Genomic DNA, 14,393 nt, shown 5'->3' with positions numbered 1-14,393 from the left:
AATGAAACACGTCTTTATGACTTAGGAAATAGGAATTCTATGCACCTTGCATCAAATTTGAAAATCTCAAGAGAGTTATTCTATGCTATGATAGAAATATTTATGCTTCATAGTATAGCATGGTTCCAGTCGAAGACGTGTTTTGCATGTACATACTTACTAGTGCTAAAAATTAGTATGATTCACCATCTTCACAGCAAGCTAGAGTAATAAGAAAAACCTGACGCGTACTAGCTATACCAAAAGTAGTAGACAAGCGAACCAACCTGTAGTTGGATGGTTAAGAGAACAGTGTTATCCCATACCACCAAGGTGCAAATCCTTGTGCTTGCATTTATCCTGAATCTATTTCAGAATTTCCGGTGATACGTGTTCAATAGGAGAAGATGTTCTCCTCGACTACGAGACGTCTATAGTGACTTCGTAAAATCTTGAAGATGCTTATAGAGATAAGGTGTGCATATACATTCATAGGATGAGTGTATTCACGTACTCTCTCCGTCTGAAAATACTTGTCATCAAAATGAATAAAATGGGATGACGTATTTTAATTCAGATACATTCCTTTTTATTCATTTTGATGATAACTATTTTTAAACGGAGGAGTATGTATTAGCGCTTATGTCTGTACTATGATAAGAAAAAAGAGCAGCAGACAAGGACGCGTGCTTTGTGTTGTCTGCTACTGCTACATACGGTAGAGTTACGCTACGTTGACCCTACACGGGACTTGCTCGTGGGCTCGTGGCACGGAGAGCGTCTACGGACACGTCCCGGTGTGTCCGCGGAGATTTATTCTGTCATCCCTTATTTTTCATCAGTTGCAACTATATATCTTAAATGTTATTTCTCAGATGTATACTACACCACGCAACATATAAAAGCTACGCACTACATACTACATAGATAAGCTAGCCTGTTATTCCCTCTATTCTAAATTAGTTGACTTAAATTTATCTAGAATATGAATATATCTAGACATGCATATGTATCTAGACAATCTAAGACAACTAATTTGAGATCAAGGTAATACTACATACTACATAGATAAATTAAGGGCGACCCTACGCATCGGTCGGCCGATGTTTAGATTTTATCCGTCGCCTCGACGGCCGTTAGATGCCCGAACTGATAGCCGTCCAATCTAGTGTATGCGTTCCACATGCCCACTCGTTATTTCCGGCAACAAACGCTCTGTTGAGGAAACAACATTATTGGCCCCGGCCTCGACAGAGCTGCGCCTCACGCGGCGTCGCCGCCAATCCACCGCAAAATCAGCTCGCCGCCGGCGTGCAGGAACTAAATTGAAGTTTCTGCAACACTATGGTGCACCATGGTTGGATCTGACGCAAATCGAGCTCACCAAGGGGGCCTGCTTCGAGAATAGCCGCGGCCTCTATTCCAGCATGATGACGACGAGCTCCCACGCTGGGCATTCCTTTGATGATTTTGTAACTGAAGCTATGTTTGTGAAACATGCATCGTGTTGCAATGCTTGGCCTCGTACGCTCTAACATCGTGTGCTCCTCCAATGCTTTCTGCAACAGGGGCTATGTTTCTGAAGCAAGACCCATGATGCAGAAAAAAAATCGCTGCCGAACTATTTTTTTCTTAAACAAGACATGTGTTGCAGAAACTTTCTAAAACTAGACCCTGTTGCTGAAAAAAACTTCATCGCCGAATCGTTTTCTTATTTCTGAAACAAGATTTTTCTTGCAGAAACCGCCGATCTCTGAATCGTACCTTCTTGAGTCATCGCCGGCCACCGCCGACCCCGAGCAAGTCGTCGTTACAGCGGTGGATAAGGCCTCGTGGCCCAATGCCTTGCGCCGCCGCGCCAGTCCGCCGGCTCCCAAATTCATCCGCTCGCCCTCTAATCCAGACGAGCCTTGAAACCTCCCTACTGTTACCCAGTTGCAGGAATGACTGTCTTAAAATAACAAGTGAGTTGCAGGAAAACAGATGCGGCTTCTAGACAAGCCTCGAAACCCCTCTAGTTTTACCCAGTTGCATGAATGACTGTCTTGAAACAACAGGTGAGTTGCAGGAAAACAGACGTGGCTCGACGGATCCGGGGACGCTGTCGACCGTCTGATCAACACATAATCAAACAGCCACGAAGCCGGCGGACGGGCGGGCGTGATTATCAGCCGGATGATGAGCAGCGTTTCCCTTTGTCCTCAGATTTTCCTCCTGAAGTCAACGGGAATTTTTGTGGGGGGCGCTATGCGTCCGTCGGCTGATCTTTTAAAAAGATTAGCCGGGTCACGAGCTGTCCGATCTAGCGCATCGAGCGGCCGAGCAATGCCCTGATCATTGCAATAGATGTCTTGTTTCAGTTTTTTTTTCAACAGATGCCTTGTGGCAGAACTTTATTTCCAACAGAGGCTTTATTCCAGAATGTTTTTGCAACATCGGTCTTGTTACGGATTTTTTTTTGCAACAAAGTTGATGTTGCAAAATTTTTGTTCCGTCTTCACATTTTTGCAACATAGGAGTTGTTGGAGAAGGTACTTCTGCAACGTAAGTGATGTTGCAGAAAATTGTAGAGGGGAAACAAGATGACAGAAACTCCACGTCGCAGTCGTTCGCCACCATTGTTTTCAACTCTGCCGTTGCAATTGCAACATGAGGCGGTCGGTGATGGTCGTGGACGACGAGAGGAGGTCATCGACGGCCGTGCCAGCAGAGTTGGATGCTCCCACGGCGACCGACGGACCTACGACAGACGATGGCCGTGGTGTTGGCAGCCATCTGTAGTTGCAAGAACAGCTGCCGCGCCACAAGCCGGAGAGCACACCCGCCGCTGCTGGTGCATAACCACCTTGTGCTGCAGCTTGCAAGCTCACCACCACATCTGTACCGAGCCGTGGTGAAGGAGCTGCAGGACATGAACGGATGTAGTCAATGGCTGCCTTGCTATGCAGTCAGTCGCACGAGCGTGAGGCGTGGCAGGTTGCAGTGGACAAGAGAGTGCTTAGGATAAGGAATAAGTGGTTAAGGTTGGATAAGGCAGAGGGGAATCGTGAGGAGCCATGGGTACCACATCACGTGAACACGTGTCACACCAGCGAAGCGGTGGACGAAAACCCAGCAATCAGTCTGGTGATTTAAATCATTTCTCAATTTTATTGCTTTAGCTAGCCGATACTGAGTATGCGTCCTAGTTTTTTTATTGCTCTAGCGGGCTGTGGGTATCATGAATCATACTGATTTTTTTTAGCATGTATGTAGAGTTTTCTCCGATGGCCTTAAGGTCATGGGGGTCTGATGGATCTCGACCCTCGTCGGTGGGAGGGCTAAATTTTTAGATTTTTCTTTTAGTTTCGTTAGGGTGCGTGTCCTTCTCAAGCAGGCGAGACATCGGCAGCTCCTGAAGATGTAACAAGGTTCTTCCCATCTAGCCCTCGCCCGGTGGTGCGTCTAGCATCGTTGATGGACGTGGGTATGTCTCCGGCAGATTTGTCTCTAGTGGATCTGCTCGGATTTGGTTGTCGTTTGTCTATATTCGTGTGTCTTCAGGTGTGATCCTTCTGATCTACACTACTCTTCATCAGCGACAATTGTTGTTCTGATGCGCTACTCCTATGGGGCCTTCACACGACAACTTTCAGACCGTCTACTACAACAAGTTTTGCCCGGCACCGGCGAGGGAGGGCCAGTGATGGTGACATGCCTTCAGCTCGCTTTAGTGCTTGTAGTCTTCGTTAGGTGGTCTACGGGTCCAGATATAACTTTTATTATTTCTGATGTTTGTTGTACTATCATAATTGAAAATGAATAACTCGAAAGTTTTCTCGGAAAAAGAGTTGTCTCATTGAAAGGATATAAGAAGCTAGCATTAAGGGCATCTCCAAAGCAGACCCTCAAACCTTTACTATATGTCCGAACCATAGTGTCCGGAGCACTTTTGTCATCCAACCGGAATCTATATATGTTTGCTTAGCAGTTCGAGTGTACACATTTCGATATCCAAGAGACAAATTTGGAGGCTTTGCCACAGTCCGGATATGCACTTGACCAATTACATGCATGGTGCTTCTGTTCTGTCTCTTCTCCCGACCACACATGCATGGTCCATCTCTCCTTTCTCCTCTCAACCGGACACTAAACCATACATATCCCAACCGAATACTGTATAATTAGCATTGGATGGCTCCCTCTTGCATCATGTCTGTGGATCATTTTGTGAAATAGTTTCAAATTAGGTTCATTTTGTGTTGAACTTTGCGAAAAGGGTTAGTTTCACTACACCACCTTCTTCTCCCCAGGGCTCTCCCTCTCTCTGCTAGGGTTAGCTACTACTTAATCATTTGGCTCAGAAATTGGGGCAGCGCTGCATCAGTTCTCCTAGACAACTAGAATACGCGAGCTAACTAGCTAATTCCTGCTGAGGCCACCGTGCGCACCACCTTTGCGCTTTTACCACCGGCCGTCCGGCAAACATATGGAGTCCAACGGTGGCGAGGGAGAGGGCAACATCGACCTCAACCTCTCCCTGCAGCGGGCCTCGTCGCCGGAGTGGTTTGGTTACTTCTCCTGCTCCTACTGCACCAAGAAGTTCTACTCCTCCCAGGCGCTAGGCGGCCACCAGAACGCCCACAAGTCCGAGCGCAGCGTCGCCAAACGCACGCGGGAGCTGGCCTACACGCGCCGCCAGGGCTACGTGGGCCAGCTCGGTGAGGCCAGCAGGAGAGAGAAGGACCCGACTAGCAATGCCACGGGGAGCTCCTCGCACAGGAGGGCGTCCCCGCCGGAGGCAGCTCGCCGGGACCTCATCAACGAGGAGATCGATCTGTCCCTCAAGCTCTGATATTAGTTGCTTATTGCCTACTGGATTGAGGTTTTTGTAACTGCAAACTTCTGGGCGATTCTCCTTATTATTATTATTTTCTTGATGCTGGTCAATTCCTCTTTTCTTGATTCTACTGGAGTAGTTCTCAGTCGGTGATTGCCTAACGAGGAGCTTCTGAGAATATATTTTGTTGAGGATATAAGACGTTTTAGATCACTACTGATGTCTAACAGTCTTATATTAGTTTACAGAAGGATTACTTCAATACCAGAGTCTTTATAATGCATCAGTTGCACCTGTCCTTGAGATGAATAATCTAAAGGCCTCTTTGGTTTAGAGAAATCTTATAGGAATTTTATAGGATAGGATTTTTATAGAATTTTTTTAAAGCCCTTTGGTTTGTAGGAATGAAATCTTATTTCTGTGCAGGAATTCTTTCTATCCCTCACATTTCATAGGAAAATAAACATTAGCCTAGGCCCAACGAAAAAAAATCCTATGATGTGAATCAAAGAGCATCTCCTTTCCTATTCCTACTCATAGGATTTGAGATACATGTCATCTCATTTTTTATGACTTTTCTATTCCTATGATTTTCCTATTGTATGAACCAAAAGAGGCCTAAATATTCATTTACTTACACTATATCCACCTGCTCTATGACTCCATTCAGTGTGTAGATTTATGTCAGTCAACTTTAACACCTGTATTTCGGTCGTGGATGAATACTACTGGTGTTCTCATGGTCATGTCCATGTATGCGGATACTATAAACATATGCCCCTTTTTCGCAAGCTACATATTTGGAAAACAAAAGGTTGCTCTTACTAACCAAAATCTACTGGACTAAGAGCATCTTTAGCAGATCTCGCAACCAGCCATCATGCAAAACTCATTTATGGTATCCCGGAAACGTTTTTTTGCAGAACCCGTACCCTTAGCCATAATAGATCCTTCATACCGATACCCCGTATTTAAATTTGTAGTTCACGCTTTAAACATAGATCACTGGAGTTCATACATAGCAGAGGGGTGTTCATCATACTACATACCATACCGGTCGGAGTTTATACAAACCAAAATTAAACAGTTCTACTAAACGGAAATCATACTAGATCTAGCTACTCGTCGTCGTCGTTGCCGTCGTCGTCGTAGTGGGGCGGCTTGCCATGGAGGGTGTCATACATGAGGGTTCTCGAGAGGACCTGCGCGAGCTGATACTCCTGGAAGAGTGCCGGGACGTGCGTAGCTGCAGCTTCATCTCCGGCGGCCGCGGCCACCTTGGCCTACCACCACGCCTTCTCCGCCTCCTGGCGACGCTTGAGGACCGGGGAGAAGATGCAATCGAGGTGGCGGAAGTTCGTCCATGCCCGAGTGCCGGCATTGCGGGAGCGGGCGCCACAGCCGCGCGCCTGTTGCCTCCGCCGTTCGTCCATCAGCGGGCGGAGGGATGAGCTCCCGACCTCCGCATCATGCCAGCGCTAGCGAGGCGGGTCGCCGCCGAGCCCGCCGCGGCCGCCATTCCCGCCATGTCCATCGCCCCCCCCCCCCCCCCCCCCCCCCCCCCCCCCTCAGCTACCCCGACTGCCAGCAACCATCGACATCTCCAGCAAGTTAGGGTGGGGGACGGCGCCGCAAATCGCAGCTGGAGTTCTAGGGATTTCTCGCCGGAGGAGAGGTTTCGTGGCCGAGGTGAATGGGGAAGAAATAGGACGCGAGCCCTAAATCGACCCGGAGCCGTCATATATACCAGAATCACGGGCGGTTTACCGGCCTCCCATAAACTATTTACGGGCCGGGCTCTTTTTAGCGGGCCTGCTCAGGCCATTTTTTGGGCCATCCTGTAAAATGGCCAAAAAAACGCACTTCACCGGAGTTATACGGAAGCTGCTAGGGATGCTCTAATGCTGGCTCGAATTCACACCTAATTTAAAGGACATAACTGTCTGAGAGTGTGTGCCTTATTATGGGCAATTTAAAATTGCCGGAACGATTGAGTTTTTAGCGGCACAGTTCTTACAAACATTTTGAATGTTACTTTCAGATGGATCCACAAACGGTCTTTATTGCAGCATGCGGAAGCTCAAGAGTGTATGGCCTTTCGGAGACGGCAGCACATTATTCATTCAGTCGGTTTCGCTGGCTCAATACACGTTATGTGTTTTTGCCGTGTTTTTTTTTTTGGAAAAAGAGGATGATCCCCGGCCTCTGCATCTGGGAGCTCCATGCAGCCATTTTATTAATTATTCTCGAGGATATTACAAGGTAGGACAAGAATATGTTTAAATCCGTCATCTTGGCAACATCTGCCGCTACTCCTATCTAAATGATAAAGGGGTGCAAGCTGGGCCACATACCCAAACCTTTCACCTAAGCCTAACATTTATAGCCGGAGGCACCGACCGAGCCATCTGCCAGGTCCGAGGCTCAAACCGGTCCAACACACTCATATGTGTCGTCACCGCAGTCTTCCACTGGTCCATCTTCAGAGCAGATTGAGGTGACAACCTTGGCAGGTCCTCCGCCATCGACGCCACCACGACACCAAACGACGACCTCCACCTACGCGAGCGTTGGCAGGTCCTCTGCCATTGACGCCACCACGACACCAGCCGACGACCTTCACCTACGCGAGTCCATCTCCAAGCAACAGACGTAAATCCATCCTAGGATAGGGCTGCACCACCGCCGTCACCCACCACCCACAAGCGTCACCCAACCCCAAGGTTCCCAAAGCGGCGCCTTCAAGAAGGGAACGGCGCCGTGAGCATTGCCGCCGCCCAACAAAGTTAGGGCTTTCGCCCGGGAGACCTAGGGGAAGGTGAAGTGAGGAGATCACTCCATACTGACGCCTCCAAGGAGGGGAACGGCGCCCTCAGGTGTCGCCGTCGGCGCGGCCGGTCAAGGCCGGCCAGGTATTTCACCCGAACTAGATCCCCGCCACGAGCACCGCCTCCTGTACAGAACCAGCAACCAAGAGAAAGCGCGGCCCGACCAGGCTGGCCCGCACACCGAACATGGGAGAAGGGGAGGCGCCAGACCGCACGCAACGGCCGCCGCAGAAGCCGCCGTCGGCCACCAGCGACCATCGGATCCCGCCCGTGCGGCCAGGACACCAGATCCACCGCCCGCACGGGTGCTAGCCGGCTATGCCTTGCCAATGGAGCCGCCACTCCAGATCCGGGGTTCCCACGCAGAAGCAGGGCAACCGAGGCCCCGCCGCCACCATCCTTGGCGCCCCGGGCTTGCCCGGCAGCTGCCTCAGGCGGCGGAAAGAAGGTGGGACGAGGTGGGGAGGGGGCCGCGGCGGCGCGGCTAGGGTTCCCCCGGCGGCGACGCGGGGTCGCGAGAGGAGGGGGTCATGAGAGAAGGGGGTCGCGAAAGGAGGAGCTGGAGGTGGGTGTGTTTTTGTCATGTTATCCTACCAGTTGTGTCATGTTTTTTTACCTTTTCATTTTAACGGATGAATTATGCGTACTTAATTAAGACACATGTGTGCATCAGAATGATGCATAGGCCGGTTGTTAACCTTCTTTTAAGAAAAACTCTTCATTAGTTTTTTTTTGCGAACCTCTTCTTTCGTTCTTGTGATGTTTTGAATCATTTGGGCCATGCATCGAGAGTGAAACCAAGTTCTGCCTAGGGATTTGGTTACCAGAGGGAAAATTTTGTCACCTCATGGTTACTGCACAAGTTACAAGGATTAAAGCAACATATACTAGTAGGCTAGACAAGGAGACGTGCCGTACTAGCCATGCGGTGAAGCAACCATGGGTGTAGCATCAGGGAACTCCCAATGCTTGCATCTTAGCATGGTCTCATAGGTAAAAGTATTATGTGGCATCATAGTTAATGAGTAAAGAGAGAGCAACCATATCATAATCTAGATATAGATCTTAGCACCAAACCAGGTCATCTTACTGCTTTATTACTATCAAAAAAGACATTAAACGAGGTTTTTATGATACAACACTAAGATATAGTGCATTGGGACTGTTATATCTAAATATCTATTTAATATCGTTAGGTATATCTTATTCTAAAAGGCAACTAGGAAAAGAAAAAGAGGGAAGGCTCACGGAAGAAAAATGCCTCCCGGGTTGCTCCTAGGGCGACTCCGGAGGCCACCCCCGCCGCCGGCCCTAGGGTACCTTAAATCGCTGCCCTCCCCGCGCCGCCGCCGGAGGAGGCCGTCGGAGCTGACGGCGGCGGCGGGGCTCTTCCCTTCTGACTTTCTCCTTCCCTCCGCGCGGTTGGCTAGCCTCCTTCTGCCGCCAGAATGGGATGCTTGTGCCTAGATCTTGTGTCCCGTGGGTGCTGCAGCGTCAACATGACCATCCATGTGCGCCACCGGTCGTGTCCTCCGATGATCTGTACTGGTGGTGGTGTTGTGCAGCGCTGGTCAAGGGCAAGATCTGAAGGTTTGCGTCACGGACAGGCTGGATCTGGCGGGATCTAGCATGTGGTAGCTTGCAGGCAGCTGGTGCTGGCCTGGATCGACATGATCTGGCGCTCGGCTGCGATGCCTCGAAGGTGCTTGAGGCGGTGGATGGCATGTGGTAGCTTGCAGGCAGCTGGTGCTGGCGTGAATCTCAGTTCTGCTTCACCAGGCGGCTTTCAGGAGACGTGCCTCCTTTGTGGGCGTCTGGGCAGTGATTCACGCCGTGTCTTGGTCGGGTGCTGATCAAGCAGATCTCGGCTGGCTTGTTTCGGTGATGGCCGGCTCTTTCACGGCATCCCCGTGTGACTAATGTGACCGGGGCCTCTTTCTTATGGTCATTCGTCGGCTTGGTATATGCGGTGGTGCATCCGTTGGAGAGGGAAGTGGTGGATGCTCGATGGTGGTGCACGTGACTTGGCCATTGGGCTTCACGTGCCAGGCAACCCCGTGCCTCCCATCCTCATGACGGACAGCGAAGATATTCGTCGTTCTCCGGTGTTGGTTGGGGTGTGCCCTGACATCAGAATTGGTGCTAGCACAGTTGGCGTTGTCTGTGTGGTGTTCACTTTGATCCGAAATTTCAGTGCTGATCGAGACATTGCATCAGGACTTCTTCCATGGCAAGTTGGTGGTGACAACATAGGGACTTCGTCTATGGTGGTTCTATTTGAATACCATGTCCTAGGTTCCGGGGTGAAAACCCTAGGTCTAGCCTTCACTGGTTGTACCTGGCAGTGGCGGTTCCGCTCCCTTGTTGAAGGCACTGTTTGGAGCTTAGCCGGTCCTTGTCTTCTGGGTGAAAACTCACGATCTAGCCTATGTGGTTTAATCCAGCAGTGATGATGTTCATGCACCATTTCCTTGTTGAAGGCATCGCTGTTAGGACAACCTTCGTGCCATAAAGATTTAGCATTTTACTGGTTGGCTGCTCGGATGTGTGGACCAAAGTTGGCTGCACAAACTGTTGAAGCGGTGCGAAATAATTTTCTAATGGCACCACTATTGAGATGGCAACATTTTTAGATACTAGGTACAAACTGTAACACTGTCTTAGGTGCGTTTGGTTGAAGGTGTGGTATGAATGGGTTGGGACCGTGATAGTGTCTGTATCACATCTAACAAATGATTTGTAACAATGAAAGAGGGTCTCACCTTCTTTGCACATGCCAGAAACTTCCTCCCACTGTCCAAAGATTCAAACGCAACTAGCTTCACGCATGGAGATTCATGGTGACAACGAGCAGACAGATCTTCAGCCACCCTGCTCCATTTGTTGCAACTGATGCCCCTAGGGAGCTACAAGAGGAAGAAATGACTCAAATCGACCACCAGGTTAAAATCCTTCATTCCAAGTCATAGCCCGAGAGAGATAGAGAAGAGAGGCATACCTGGGTGGTGAAGGAGTCTTCGTCGGAGGAGGAACCGTTGGAGAGGTCATTGAAAAAGACCATGGCGACCCCGGCAGTAGAATGCGAGACGGTGAGAGCGAGGAAGCAAGCGAGGAAGCAGCTATAGCTTAGGAAGGAAGGAAGGAAGGAAGAAACAGGGGAAATGTGACTTGTGGTCGGGGAGAAAAGGGGGCGGGGAATGGGGGAGGGGGTGGGGGTAGATATTTTGGTGGTAGGCCAAAAGTTTGGAAATGTGGAAGGAAACTTTGCACATGGTGCCGTCGGACACCATTCACTTTGAACGATTGTGTGCATCGCAAACGATTCTTCTGCTTTACGCGCATGGGATGAGTTTGATAATTCAAATTTTGGTGGAAATTTCCCCAGGTACGTCATTGCATAATTTAACACCGCTTGCTAATTTGGGCACACAAAAGAGCGTACATCACACAAACCACACTTACTGAATCGAGCAATTTTAGTAATTGAACAGAGCTAGTTGACCTAAACATTGCTCTAACAAAAGTCTAGCATTAAAAACAAAGCCTAAGTACGCATAATTAACAAATCCGCCTCCGCCCCGGCCTATGCATCGCCGGTGTGAGATGAGACGTCGATGACTTGTCCTGGCAAAATGCCGCCGTTGGTGGACTCCGCGTCCCCCTGCTGAAGTCGACCGCGTCCTCGGCGCCGTCGTCAAGGTTGTAGTACTCGTAGTAGTGGCTGCGCCAAAGCTCGCGTTGGTACTCCACAGCTTATTCCCCTACGGACAGACTCTTCTCTACCTCGACCTCTGCCACACGCAACTCCTCCTCCTGGCGCTCCTCGATCTCCGCCGCCTCCTGCATCTTGAGCTCCCGCTCGGCGATCTCATGAGGAAGCAGGTGCTCCATGTCCACCGCCGCCTTTTCGTACATGGGTTGCTTGCTGGATTCCCAGGTAGCCCAGAATATCTTGGCGTGTGCGTCCTCGATCTTGGAGTGGATTGCATCGACCCAGGCCAAGGCGACATCGGCGGCACGGACGGCAGCTCGAGCGCTCTCGGCGTTTGCAGCCGCCGTCGTAGCAGCAGCTGCAGTCGTCTCGGCTGGCGCAGCTGCCTTTTCGGCTGCCACATAAGCCCTCTCGGCGGATGCGGCCACGCTCAATATGGATGCGGCGGCACTCTCGGCATAGGCGATGTTGCTCTCAGCGTAGGTGGCGGCGCTCAGGGAGCACGCGGCCATCGTACGAACCTTCACGAAGCGTTTCCATGGCGTCATCGTTGCAAGAAGGGGGTGCGGGAATGGGGATCGGGATTCATGGATTCGGGGGTTGCCGGCACTGGAGCAGAGGAGCCGACGAAGCTTAAGGAGGAAGACTTAAATAGACTCAGAAATTTTCATGACAGATGGTTCCAAAACAAAATTGTGTGTGATCTTGTGGATATTTTTTATTAGCTGTGAAAGATGAATTTGGAATAAAGTGGCAACAGATGGTGTTTTAAATGTACGAGAAAATTTGTAGTACTAATACAACTGTCATGTCAAATTTTGGAAAATTTCAGGGGTCATTTGACCTTTTAAGACATCTAAGTGATTTTCTAGCCATTTAATGACTGTAATTGAAATTTGAACTACATGTACATGCAACAACTAACCATAACGGGTTGAAAAGTCATATTTTGTGTACTTGTGTGTGATTTAATTCCGTGTGCAGTAAATTGGAAGGAATTTTCAAACATATTGGTCTAACGGCTACGACACAATTAAGCATGGAGTGCTATGGCATTTAAATTCCAATTTTTTTTATAAAAGATCAAAAACACATGAAACCTTGCTTGATGTAATGTCATGCCACCAAGATGATGTGGTAAAATTTATGGAATGTTTGACGAAAGATTGGACACACACCCTGTTGGCTTCAGGGTTCCGCAGACCCTTGAGAGGTTCGAACTCCGGGCTGCGTGCGAAGAACTCTCTCTCCACAGTCTGCCCGCTCGACGATTCCACGGCCTAGCTCGACGAACCCAAGGGACAAGAGACGCATCAGTTTATCCTGGTCCGGGCCATGATAACCCACAAGTATAGGGGATCACAACAGCTTTCGAGGGTAGAGTATTCAACCCAAATTGATTGATTCAACACAAGGGGAGCCAAAGAATATTCTCAAGTATTAGCAGCTGAGTTGTCAATTCAACCACACCTGCAAACTTAGTATCTGCAGCAAAGTGTTTAGTAGCAAAGTAATCTGATAGTGATGGTAACGGTAACAAAAGAGTGATGAAAGCAAAGTAATGTTTTTGGTATTTTGTAATGATTGTAACAATAGCAACGACAAAGTAAATAAGCGTAAACCAGTATATGGAAAGCTCGTAAGCATTGGATAAATGATGGATAATTATGCCGGATGCGGTTCATCATGTAACAATCATAACATAGGGTGACACAGAACTAGCTCCAATTCGTCAATGTAATGTAGGCATGTATTCCGAATATAGTCATACGTGCTTATGGAAAAGAACTTGCATGACATCTTTTGTCCTACCCTCCCGTGGCAATGGGGTCCTAATGGAAACTAAGGGATACTAAGGCCTCCTTTTAAATGAGAACCGGAACAAAGCATTAGCACATAGTGAATACATGAACTCCTCAAACTACGGTCATCACCGGTAAGTATCCCGATTATTGTCACTTCGGGGTTAACGGATCATAACACATAATAGGTGACTATAGACTTGCAAGATAGGATCTAGAACTCTCATATATTGATGAAAACATAATAGGTTCAGATCTGAAATCATGGCACTCGGGCCCTACTGACAAGCATTAAGCATAGCAAAGTCATAGCAACATCAATCTCAAAACATAGTGGATACAACGGATCAAACCCTAACAAAACTAACTCGATTACATGGTGAATCTCATCCAACCCATCACCGTCCAGCAAGCCTACGATGGAATTACTCACGCACGGTGGTGAGCATCATGAAATTGGTGATGGAGGATGGTTGATGATGACGACGGCGAGGAATCCCCCTCTCCGGAGCCCCGAACGGACTGCAGATCAGCCCTACCGAGAGGTTTTAGGGCTTGGCGGCGGCTCCGTATCGTAAAACGCAATGATTTCTTCTCTCCTATTTTTTCTCCCTGAAAGCAGTTATATAGAGTCGGAGTTGGTGTCGGGGGGCTTCCAGGGGGCCCACGAGATAGGGGGGCGCGCCCCCACCCTCGTGAGAAGGTTGTGGGCCCCCTGGTCTTCATCTTTGGCGAGGATTTTTTATTATTTATTGTAAGATATCCCGTGGAGTTTCATGTCATTCTGAGAACTTTTGTTTTCTGCACATAAAACAACATCATGACAATTCTGCTGAAAACAGCGTCAGTCCGGGTTAGTTCCATTCAAATCATACAAGTTAGAGTCCAAAATAAGAGCAAAAGTGTTTGGAAAAGTAGATACGTTGGAGACGTATCAACTCACCCAAGCTTAAACCCTTGCTTGTCCTCAAGCAATTCAGTTGACAAACTGAAAGAATAAAGAAAAACTTTTACAAACTCTGTTTGCTCTTGTTGTTGTAAATATGTCAAGCTAGCATTCAAGTTTTCAACAAAGATTATAACTAACCACATTTGCAATAATTCTCAGGTCTCATGATTACTCATATCAATAACATAATCAACTAGCAAGCCATAATAATAAATCTCGGATGACAACACTTTCTCAAAACAATCATAATATGATATAACAAGATGGTATCTCGCTAGCCCTTTCTGAGACCGCAAAACATAAA

Source organism: Triticum urartu, chromosome 5, assembly GCF_003073215.2.
Source record: "Triticum urartu cultivar G1812 chromosome 5, Tu2.1, whole genome shotgun sequence".
NCBI classification, from domain to species: domain Eukaryota; kingdom Viridiplantae; phylum Streptophyta; class Magnoliopsida; order Poales; family Poaceae; genus Triticum; species Triticum urartu.
Note: the sequence above shows the minus strand (reverse complement) of the source record.